At 39.7% G+C, this 10,821-nt stretch overlaps 1 protein-coding gene across 5 annotated transcripts in view; it reads right to left on the minus strand.

Moving 5' to 3' along the window:
• SCYL2 (SCY1 like pseudokinase 2) overlaps positions 1-8,564 on the minus strand; it is a 74,388-nt gene extending 65,824 nt beyond the window's left edge. For 3 of the 5 annotated variants that reach the window (XM_010340209.2, XM_074402355.1, XM_074402357.1), the window contains exon 1: positions 8,364-8,564. The gene's annotated coding sequence lies outside the window, so the exon portion shown is untranslated. The other 2 variants (XM_074402358.1, XM_074402356.1) reach the window with 1 other exon arrangement.
• Positions 8,565-10,821: the final 2,257 nt, after the last annotated feature.

The following is a 10,821-nucleotide window of genomic DNA, read 5'->3' on the forward strand; positions in this document are numbered from 1 at the left end:
AGATATCAGAACATTAAATCCAACTCCACAAACAAATGGGTTTCACTACAGGAATGCAATGTTAATTCAACACCTAAAAATAAATCCACCATGTAATTCACATTAACTGAATAATGAAAAAAAGCAAGATAGTGTCAGTAGAAGCAGAGAAAAAAACTGACAAAATTCAACACCAATTCACAATGAAAACTCTCAGGAAACTAAGAACAGAAAGGAGCTTCCTCAACCTGATAAATAGCATCTTTGAACATTTACAGCTAATATTATATTTATAGATAAAATACTGACCACTTCTCTCCCTAAGTTTCAGAACAAGGTAAGTATACCCACTTTTACCACTTCTACTCAATATTCCAAGAGAGGTCCTAGCCAAAGCAATATAGCAAGAAAATGAAATAAAAGGCATCTGGACTGGGAAGAAAGAAAACAATTTATTCCCAAATGACACAACTGCATACATAGAACATTAGAAGGAATGAATCTACAAAAGAGCTATGAGAACTAATACATGAGTTTGGCAAGATAGCAGAATACAAGAATAACACATCTGAAAAGATTGTATTTCTAAGCTGGGCATAGTGATTCATCTCTGTCATCCCAGCTCTTTGGGAGGCTAAGGTAGAAGGATTGCTTGAGTCCAGGAGTTTGAGATCGGCCTGGGCAACATATCAAGACTCCAAAAAGTTTTTAAAAATTAGCCAGGAGCAATGGTACACGTGTGCAGTCCAAGCTACTCAGGAGGCTGAGGTTGAAGAATCACTTGAACCTGAGAGGTTGAGGCGGCAATGAGCCATGATCACATTAATGCACTCTAGCCTGGGTGACAGGGTGAGACCCTGTCTCAAAAAAAAAATTGCATTTCTATCAGAAAATTTTAAATTTAAAAATATTGTTTGAAGGACATGAAATACCTATAAATAAATTTAACATGCTATGCAGGATCTATACAGTGAAAACAAAAACTGCTAAGAGAAACTGAAGAAAACCTAAATAAATAGAAAGATATACTGTGATCAAGAATTGGAAAATTCAATATTGTTAATGTGTCAATTATCCCCAATAAGCTATAAACTCAATGCAATTCAACCAGAATCCTACCCAGGAGGCTTTCTGTAGAAAGTGACAAACTGATTCCAAAATATTACTGTGAGAAGGGATCTACAGATTTTACTAAATAAATAGTCAAAAGGGTCTATGGCACAAACAAGGTTTTAAAGCCCTATCACTCTCCAAATTGTCAACTTCCTTGTGTGCTCTTTCCTAAAATTGATTTGCCTGAGACCAAGTCTATGTCCTGATGATTTTCCTTAACTGCTTCTTCATAATTTCTTCCCACTTAACTAAAACAAGGTATTTCTCTCAGTCATCCCAGTGTTATTGTAGGATATTTCCCTAGGTGTAAAAAAATTTTGTGGGAAGAAGGAGATGTGATTTGTGCATTTAATTCTAAGAGAAAGCCACTTAAAAGTAAAGCACAAAAAAGTGTGGTAAGAAATATCTGAAGGAGGTATCTCGCTGTACATTGCTTCTTTCAGGACAGATGTTAATAACAAGAACCCATGCCTTATCTATCACAGAATTACAATTAAGAAGAAGTTTGTCACAGAGATATATAAAAACACATTTATTTCAACTGATAAACTCCAAGGTTTTGATGAAGTAAAGCACTATCACAATATACAACGATCTAGAAATTAGATATTTTGCAACTTTTTTTTTTTTTGAGATGGAGTTTCGCTCTTGTTACCCAGGCTGGAGTGCAATGGCGCGGTCTCGGCTCACCGCAGCCTCTGCCTCCTGGGTTCAGGCAATTCTCCTGTCTCAGCCTCCTGAGTGGCTGGGATTACAGGCACGCGCCACCATGCCCAGCTAATTTTTTGTATTTTTAGTAGAGATGGGGTTTCACCATGTTGACCAGGATGGTCTCGATCTCTTGACCTCATGATCCACCCACCTCAGCCTCCCAAAGTGCTGGGATTACAGGCGTGAGCCACTGGGCCCAGCACAACTAACTATTGAGAAAAAACTCCAGATGTGATCCACTTAAAAAATGTGCAAAAGCAGCACGTTATTCAAGAATACTTATTTGATACACTGATATTTGCAAAATATTTAAAGATCACTGATCTCAGGTAGTTTGTATCCTGTTTTCTCTATTAATGAAATTATACTTATGTAAATATAACCCACTTTCTTCTATTAAAGATTTGAATTGTCTGTACAGGGAAACAGAGACTTATTTTCCTTTTTTAATTTAATGTTGCATTTTTGTAAGCAGCTAGAAAATGTTGCTACTGGCATTATGAAAACATTTACTGGCTATGCCAAGTTGTTCTCTATGAACATCTGCTGTTGATTTTGTTGGGAAGGTGAAGGAATACAAAATTCTATTTAAAACCATACGTATCTATTACTCTAACTCTGCCAACAAGCTACATATTAAATGCCATGCACCTTGTTATACCTTGAGAATACAGAGGTAAATGAAAACATTTCTGCTTTTTAGGGACTCGGTCTAATAGCAGACTTAGACCTGCAAATAGTTATAGCAATTAACTTGTGGTAAGAATGTACATGCTATGGAAACACTAAGATGGGCTCAAAACTATAAAGTGTTTTTCAGGTAAGAAAAGGGCGGAAGGAGTATTCCAGAAGAGATTATAATACCATGTGCCAAGATAGGTAAGGGAGGAAGACTATGGTGTGGTCTGAAAACTATAGAATTTCATACAGAAACAAAGCGTATTTTTAGAATGGGCATTCAAATTTGAGATGCCTATCCATCATTCAGAGTCACCACTGGTGTACATAAGGCAGAGAATAGGCTTGGGAAATTCATCCGGTGGTTTAATATTTACTGACTATCCACTATGTATCTGGTACCATGAGAAACTGGGAAGGACGTAAATGAAAAATAAGCTATGAAAAATCTTGTATCAAAGTGGGGAAGACAGACAAAACGACCACAGCATTAGTCTACAGAGTAATAAAACACTACCGAATATACATGCACAGTGTTACAGGGAACAAAAAGAAGAGGAACAGAATGTTTCCCCAAAACGGTAATGCTAGAGGAGTAAACTGGATAGAGAATAGAACTGTAGGAGTAAAATCCCAAAGTAAAAATGAAGTTCAGTTAAAAACTGAAGAAAAAGAAAATAGGGCAAAAGAGACTAAAAAAGCCAGATCACCAAGGACATTGAGTAGTAAGAAATCAAGCTCTGGAAGCCACAGAAGGGTTTCAGGCATGAGTAAGATGATCAATCACTCTATCAAACAGAGTGAAAGACATACCAGAGGTAGAGGCTGAGAATACAGAAGACTAAAGAGAATTTCAACATGCAATACAGGGATATTTATAATTTAGAATATATATTAAACAAGAAAATAAAGAAAGTATGGACAAGGAAGACAGAGAAGAGATGGTGGGTAGGGGAAGTATTTCAAAGGTGCTAGTTATACACATATTTATTTGTATTTACATGCCAAACTATGTTATATACTTTTATGTGTTATATTTTACATTTTAAACAAATGTTCAAAGAGAGAAAGGTTGCTGAATTACGGAAATAGCAGTGAGAAAGGAAAAAAAGGAAAAATCAAGAAACAAGTACAAGTTAAAACCAAGAGAAGAAAAAGACAAAACTAAGAATTCTACCCCACCCCCAATTTCAGAGACTAGGTGGAAATAGAAGCTATTTACCAAGGGAGAATATATAGAAGACAGCTGTTTTATGGGGAAAGAACTCAACTTTGGACATGTAGAATTTGAGTTGCCTGAATAACACTCAAATGGAAATATCTAGTAGGTTTTTAGACATGCAGGCTAAAAACTAGAAAAAACCATCCAGATTGAAGGTAAAAATTGATGCACCATGAGCCTGTATACTAGACTATGGCCTTGAAAAATATCACCCAAGGAAGAAGATTATCTTGAAAATTACAGAAGGCCAGGATTGTTTCTCTCTACCATCTGGCTCAGCCATCACCTGGCTTTAAGTAGAACCAGTTCATGAATCTGTTGCAATGCTAGATTTGACGTGCACCTGCCAAAAAGGAGATTGAGTGTTACAGCCTCTGACAGCAGGTAGCTGAAAGGAACTGGCAATTCTTTCGGTTCTGCCTGCTCATGAATTCTCGATATAGCAGAAAATACAAGTAAAATTATACTTATGCTCAAAAAAGACTTCTTGACTTTTCAAATAACATGAATACAGACAGTCCTTTACTTCTTCAAGAATATATTTCTTAACTTTTCCCAGCTTCCCAAGCTTACAATCCCAAGAATAAAATATTAAGAAGCAGAATTAGCTTACATTTTTGTTGAAGTCACTGCAATGCAAATAAAAAGCTTACTGTAATTACATCTGGCAATGAAATTACATTTAATAACTTTCATTCTCATGACACCTAGCAGAGACTAGACTTTCAAAAAGCTCAAAATAATACACATTGACTACAAAGAACAACAATATAAAAGAAAGAAATTCAAAATTGCTTTATCCCTTAAATAGGCACAAAGGTCTGAAATTTGTATGTAAATGGCTGAAAATAAAAGAATACCATTTATATAATCATTTATATAGTTATTCAATGAATTTTTGTAATTCTAAATAAGACTTACATTCAGAAGACATGAAACACTTATGGTTAAATGCTTCACAAAATCTGGGGAGAAAAAATGTGTGCTTATACTCCCATATGCAGTACTTACCTGTTTGTATCTATAGAAAGATGATCTTAAGATATATTCTCTATCTGTCTTTTTTTTCTTTTTTTTTTTTTCTTTGTTTTTTTGCTGCTCCGCAGGGAGCTAGGCCAACCTTAAGGCCAGAGTTGGTCCTAAGATGTATTCTTGAAATATACGGTTCTGCTTGTGGTATTACTCGGAAATTATCAGAAGTTTTTAAAAAGAAAGTTCTCAAAAAACGGAGAATACTCTTCTTTGTTTTATAGAGAAATTATGTTTAATCTTATTCAGAACAATAAAGATTAAACAAGCTGAGTATAATCATTCTCTTTACAGTTACAAAAAGTATCTAATTATCAGACACAGTTGAGCCAGAACCCATAACTTAAAGAAGCCTGATTTTAAAAACGAATCTAAAAAGCTGAAGAGATTTAGCAATGTATAGCCAAGTTAGTACACAAATGATTGGGTACCTACTAGGTGAAAAACACCATGCTAAGTGCAGTGGGAGAAACAAGAAGTAAAACATTAAGTTTCTGTCATTGGTAACAAATTTTAAGACCACTGTACAGTAAGATTTAAAAAGTAACATGAGGCCAGGCACAGTGGCTCACGCCTGTAATCCTAGCACTTTGGGAGGCTGAAGCAGGAGGATCACTTGAGCTCAGGAGTTCAAGACCAGCCTGGTCAACACAGTGAGACCCTGTCTCTATGCAAATAAAAATATTTAAAAAAAAAAAAAAAAAAGCAATATGAAATTTAAGACAATACATGCTTAAATATCAAATTCATAATTTAAACAATAAGATCTGAGGAGAGATTACATCCAAATTTTCTGAAGCCACGTTCAGCCCAGGTAATTAGTGATCTATAGTTTTTACCACAAGAAGTTAATCAGATTCTTGACATTATTGTAATTTTTTTTTAAAGCAGTAGCAAAGGGGAGACATTTTCTCACTATGCAGGCTCTCTAGCTAGAGAAGAGGGAAAAGGAATAACTAGGTAGGAAATTAGACTAAATGATCACTTCCTTAAAGTCTGCAGTTCTTCCTTGATTTAACAAAGTGTAAAATTTCAAATACAATGTAATACACGATGTATAAAAACAAAGTCATAAAACACAAGTACTGTCTAAAACAGTAGTTTTCAAATTCTGGTGGACATCTAATAACGTGGATAACTTCTTAAGCCATATAGATGCCTATGTAGTATCTCAGGCCTTTGGAATCGGAACCTATAAAGATGGAGTCAGAGTATTTGTATCCTAAGAAAGCTCCCTAAGTGCTTCTGATGCACAGCAAAGAGTGAAAATTAAGTTATATGGTTAAGTGCACACTCTTCAGTGGTAAGGAAATCTGAGTTCAAATGCCAATGCTAATACTTACCATATCCATGGCTAACTAGCCATCCTAACACTATTTCTAATCTATAAAAAGGGGAAAAGCTAGCTGTACTTAAATGATTGTTGTCAGGACTAAAGATGATGATGAGGTAAAATGTTTAGTACAATTCTTGACACATTCAGTAAGCATTAAATGAATTCATTCATTTAACAAACATTTATTAAGCACTTACACATCAGGAGACGAGGAACATTTCATTAATTTACTAAGTATTAATAAAAGCATGACAACTCTTCAATGGTGTAGTAACAACATATAATCAGGAGAATCTATTCTAATCAGGAAAATCTTCCCTGAAGTGATGTGAACGACAAATAGGTATTAATTGGCTAAAAAAAGAAAGGAAGGGCATTTCCAAGCAGAGGAAGTAGCATAAGCAAAAGCCACATACTTGAAGCAGGAGAACAGAAAAGACAGGGTGACTAGGGGAGAAACGGAATGTCGGAAACACAGTGGAGATGAGGTTGGAAAGGCAACTGGGGAACCGACTCTGCAGGGCTTGTAGAGCAGGTTAATGTATTCGATTTTCTTAAAAATAGTGAGAAGCCATAGAAAGATTTTAAACACAAAGACAATGTTATTAGATCTGCATTTTGAAAAAGTCACTAAGTTTGGTGTGGAAAACTACAGGAGACCACAGTAGATGCAAGCAGGCCATAATCAGGAGGCTATGGCAGTAGTCAAGATGAGAGATGGTGGTGGCTTGGAACAGAAGGACTACTGTTAAAGATGAAGGGTAGACAAGAGTCAAGAGATATTCAACAGGCAAAATCAACAGGACTTCATGAGAGTCTGAGTATGAGGCATGAGAGAGGAATTGCCAAACTTCAACTTCTGTACAAAGGAATGGATAGTGATGCTACCTATGGAGTTAAGCACAGTAAGAGGAGCTACTTTTCTTCTTAGGGTGGGGGAAGGGAGGCACATCACGAATTTGAAACATGTGAGTATGAGTAGTTATTCCCAATAAAGGGTTCACCTGTACAGAAAGTATTCCATTGTATGGAAATACAATGTGCCCGTATTTATTTTTTTGGGTGTTTAGGAATCTTAGAGACAAAACAGGTTTCTGCATGTAGGTAACATAATGAAGACCCTCTCCTTCCATTAGGTTCCCTTCCTTTACACAATCCCCCAAAAGCATCCTATATGACTAGTTTAATGTTGCCTTAAGAAGTAGTTTACATACTCAGCTGACATCATTTTTAAATATTTAAAAAATATTTGTGCTAAAGAATAAGACAGAAAACCAAACAACAAACCTGCAAAGTCCAAAAGGAATCTTCAAGCACCTGACTTTCAAGCCATCACCAGAATATGATGGGGTTTGACAGTGACAGGCTGATTGCGAGCATTTTTGTTACACTATTTATTCTTCAGAACAGAGACATGCTACTTAGAAAACTCACATATAGAATCCAATGTTTTTAAAAAGTGTCATCACAATTGATTCCTGAGTCTGAGACGTACTACAAAACAGCTGACAACTTCCAATGAAGTCACTACGAGCATAGCGCTTTTAAGCGGCGTGTGTCTCGAGCCTCATTCAGTGCCTTAGAGGGTGGATTCGATAATATGGTCTCCTTAATTACGTATCACAGGTATGTGCTCAGAGTCCAAGAAGTTTTTGCAAGCTTTATCGGTCTAAACCTTCCTCCATTCGTTTTCTCCCGCTGAGAAAAATAAGACTGCAGGAGTAACCGGTGGGATTTTTTTTGTCCTCACAAAACACCTGCCCCACCCACCTCACACACAATAACCTTCCATTCCAGAACTAAAGCTACTGTCAGAGAAGGACGGCGGGCGGCAGGGCCCTGGCTGGTGACCCCGGCTACGGGATTCCGGACCTCAGAACTGAGGGGAGCTCTCTCACCCGGTCCTAAAGTAGTGTCCAATTTCCCCAAGGGTACCACGTTCTCCACCACCGAAACCCGAGCTTTCGAGCAGGTATGTGGGGGCTCTCCCTCCTGCAGCTGACCCCAATCCCGGGTCTCCCGTCGCCTCAAGGCCTCTTTCGAGGACTCGGCCCTCTCGGATCCGCTCCCCGGAGCTCGCTGTTCCCCCAGCCCCGCTTCGCTCGGGCTCCGACCGCCAACCGCCCGGCCGGCAGCCTGCAGGCCCGTCCCCAGCCAACACTCACCAGCCCCGGAGCCCTGGGAGGCCTACCCCGGGCGCGGGTCCTTCTCCATTCCCTCCTTGCTGGCCCCGGGAGTCAGGCGAGAGCGCGGCCAGTAAGGGAGGTCGCCCGGTGCCGGCGGCCGGTCACTTACCTCTTCCCTCTCCTTCCAAAAGGGGCGGTGCTGGAGCCCTTTCCCTCCGCCCCCCTAAACGCCGCCTGGCTGTTCTGCTCTGCCTTCGCGCCTGGTCGCTGACTCCGGCTTTACTCCATAGCCTCCGCCGCCCCCGCGGCCGCAAACGCCGGAGCTGGAGGAGGGAAGGGGGTGGGGAGGGGAGGGACTGGGGACGAAGAGTAAGGGAGGGGGAAAAAGACGGGAAGACCTGCCGACCGAGGCATGACGTCACTTCCTGCTGGTTCGGAAAAGGCGGAGCCAGGACTTGTCTCCGCCCCCAGGGGTCATGTGGGGGCGGGGCTACGGTGCCAGGGTAGGTACCAGCGCGCGAGGCTATGGCGGTTCTTTTGACTCTGTGGTTCCGTAGACTTAGCATTCAGAACGAGCTTCCGGGCCCAGGGCTGAACGGGTCAAGTTTTATGAACTGTACAGGTGTCTTCTGCCGGGAAAAGAGGACAGGGAGCCCTGTAGATCCGAGCCAAAGGTGTAGTGAAGGTGGAGGGGCCGCGCTGAGGGGCGAGGGCGGCTGGGACTCTGCTCCTCCGCGGTCCGAGGCCCCGCCTATTTCCTAGACCTGCCCTCTTCTTGCCTTCCCAGGCACTGGGCTGGGAACTTCTCAGGGGTCACTCTGGTGTAGTGCCTTTGGATAGTCCAGGAAAGCATTGTTTCTCAAACTTTAATAAACATACGAATCTCCTGGGATCTTGTGAAAATGCAAATTCTGATTGAGGAGTAAGTAGGGTCTGATAATCTGCGTTTCTAATGCATGTCCAGATGGCACCAATGCTGCTGGTCCCTAGGCTACACTTAGAGCAACAAGGGGTTAAAGTACTAGAGGGCAAGTTCCTTAAGCTGAAAGAGTTATTTCTTTAAGCCTACTTGTTTAATGAAGGTTAGAGAGGTAGACTCTCCATGGAAAACATCTAGGCTCCACCTCTCTGTCTTCCGCCAACCCCATCGAGTACCCTCCTGCCCACCTCTGCCCATCACTCTCTGGCCTCCCCTCCTCAGTCTCTGCTTTGCCCACAACGTCTGGGGATAAGATTTCTGGAGTGATTAGGCGGGTAACATATATTACAGAAGGAATTTGAGGGTGATGGATTTTTATTTCTGTAATTTTATCATAAACATCATACGTAAAGTCGGGCATACTTTTTGCAGTTATGTATGCATAGGCGGAGCAGAGAACTTAAATTCTTGGATTCTACCCACTTCCACCCCTCAAATCTAGAAACAACATTCTAGATGTTCCAGGTTATTACCTTATCATCCTTTAAATTTTTTAATTAAAATTTTATAGGCCAGACGCAGTGGCTCATGCCTGTAATCCCAGCACTTTGGGAGGCCAAGGCGGGCGGATCACAAGGTCGGGAGTTTGAGACCAGCCTGACCAAGACGGTGAAACCCCGTCTCTACTAAAAATACAAAAAATTAGCTGGGCATGGTGGCGCATGCCTGTAATCCCAGCTACTCAGGAGGCTGAGGCAGGAGAACTGCCTGAACCCAGGAGGCGGAGGTTGCGGTGAGCTGAGATCGGGCCATTGCACTCCAGCCTGGGTAACAAGAGCGAAACTCCGTCTCAAAGTAAATAAATAAATAAATAAAAATAAAAATAAAAAATAAAAAATAAATTACTGGGGTAGAGAGCAAAGAAGAGTGACTAGGAATTATACGTTTCTTTGTGGAATGATGCAATGGTCTGAAATTAGATAATAGTGATGGCTGCACAACTTTGTGAATGTACTGGAAAATACTGAATTATACACTTTAAAAGGGTGATTTTTATGGCATGTAAATTCTATCTCAGTAGTTTTTACTGTCTCCAATTAATTAAACAATGAATTTTTATGTGCCCATTATAAGAATTCAGAAACATAGAATAAAAAATAATGTTAACATGACTGGTCTCAAATGAAAAACATATGTTAAAGAAAGAACATCCTCTTTCATCAACCACATTACAATCCTACTTTCCCAAGTTTAGTCATTTGAAGTATATCCTTCCAAATCTTTCTATTTATTTACATACATTTGTATGTAGATTGGGAATTCATGTTTACCTTACCTAAGTAAGATAATAATGTACAAGTTGTTCTGCTCAACTCATTTTTAAAAACTTTTTGTTTTTGGTTTTTCTTTTTCCCTACTTAATAAGCTCCTTGCACACTATAAACATAGCTCTACTTCATTCTTTCTAATGGCTGCCAACTATTCTATAGTAAGGGTATACCATGGTTTATTTAACTGTTTTTTTCAGGTAGTAGACTGGGATTTTTGTTTTGTTTTGTTTTGTTTTGTTTTTGAGATAAAGTCTCACTCAGCTCACTTGCAACCTCCACCTCCCGGGTTCAAGCAATTCTCCTGCCTCAGCTTCCCAAGTAGCTGGGATCACATGTGCATGCCACCACACCAGCTTAATTTTTTTTTTTTTTTTTTT

Source organism: Saimiri boliviensis, chromosome 7, assembly GCF_048565385.1.
Source record: "Saimiri boliviensis isolate mSaiBol1 chromosome 7, mSaiBol1.pri, whole genome shotgun sequence".
Lineage (NCBI taxonomy): Eukaryota > Metazoa > Chordata > Mammalia > Primates > Cebidae > Saimiri > Saimiri boliviensis.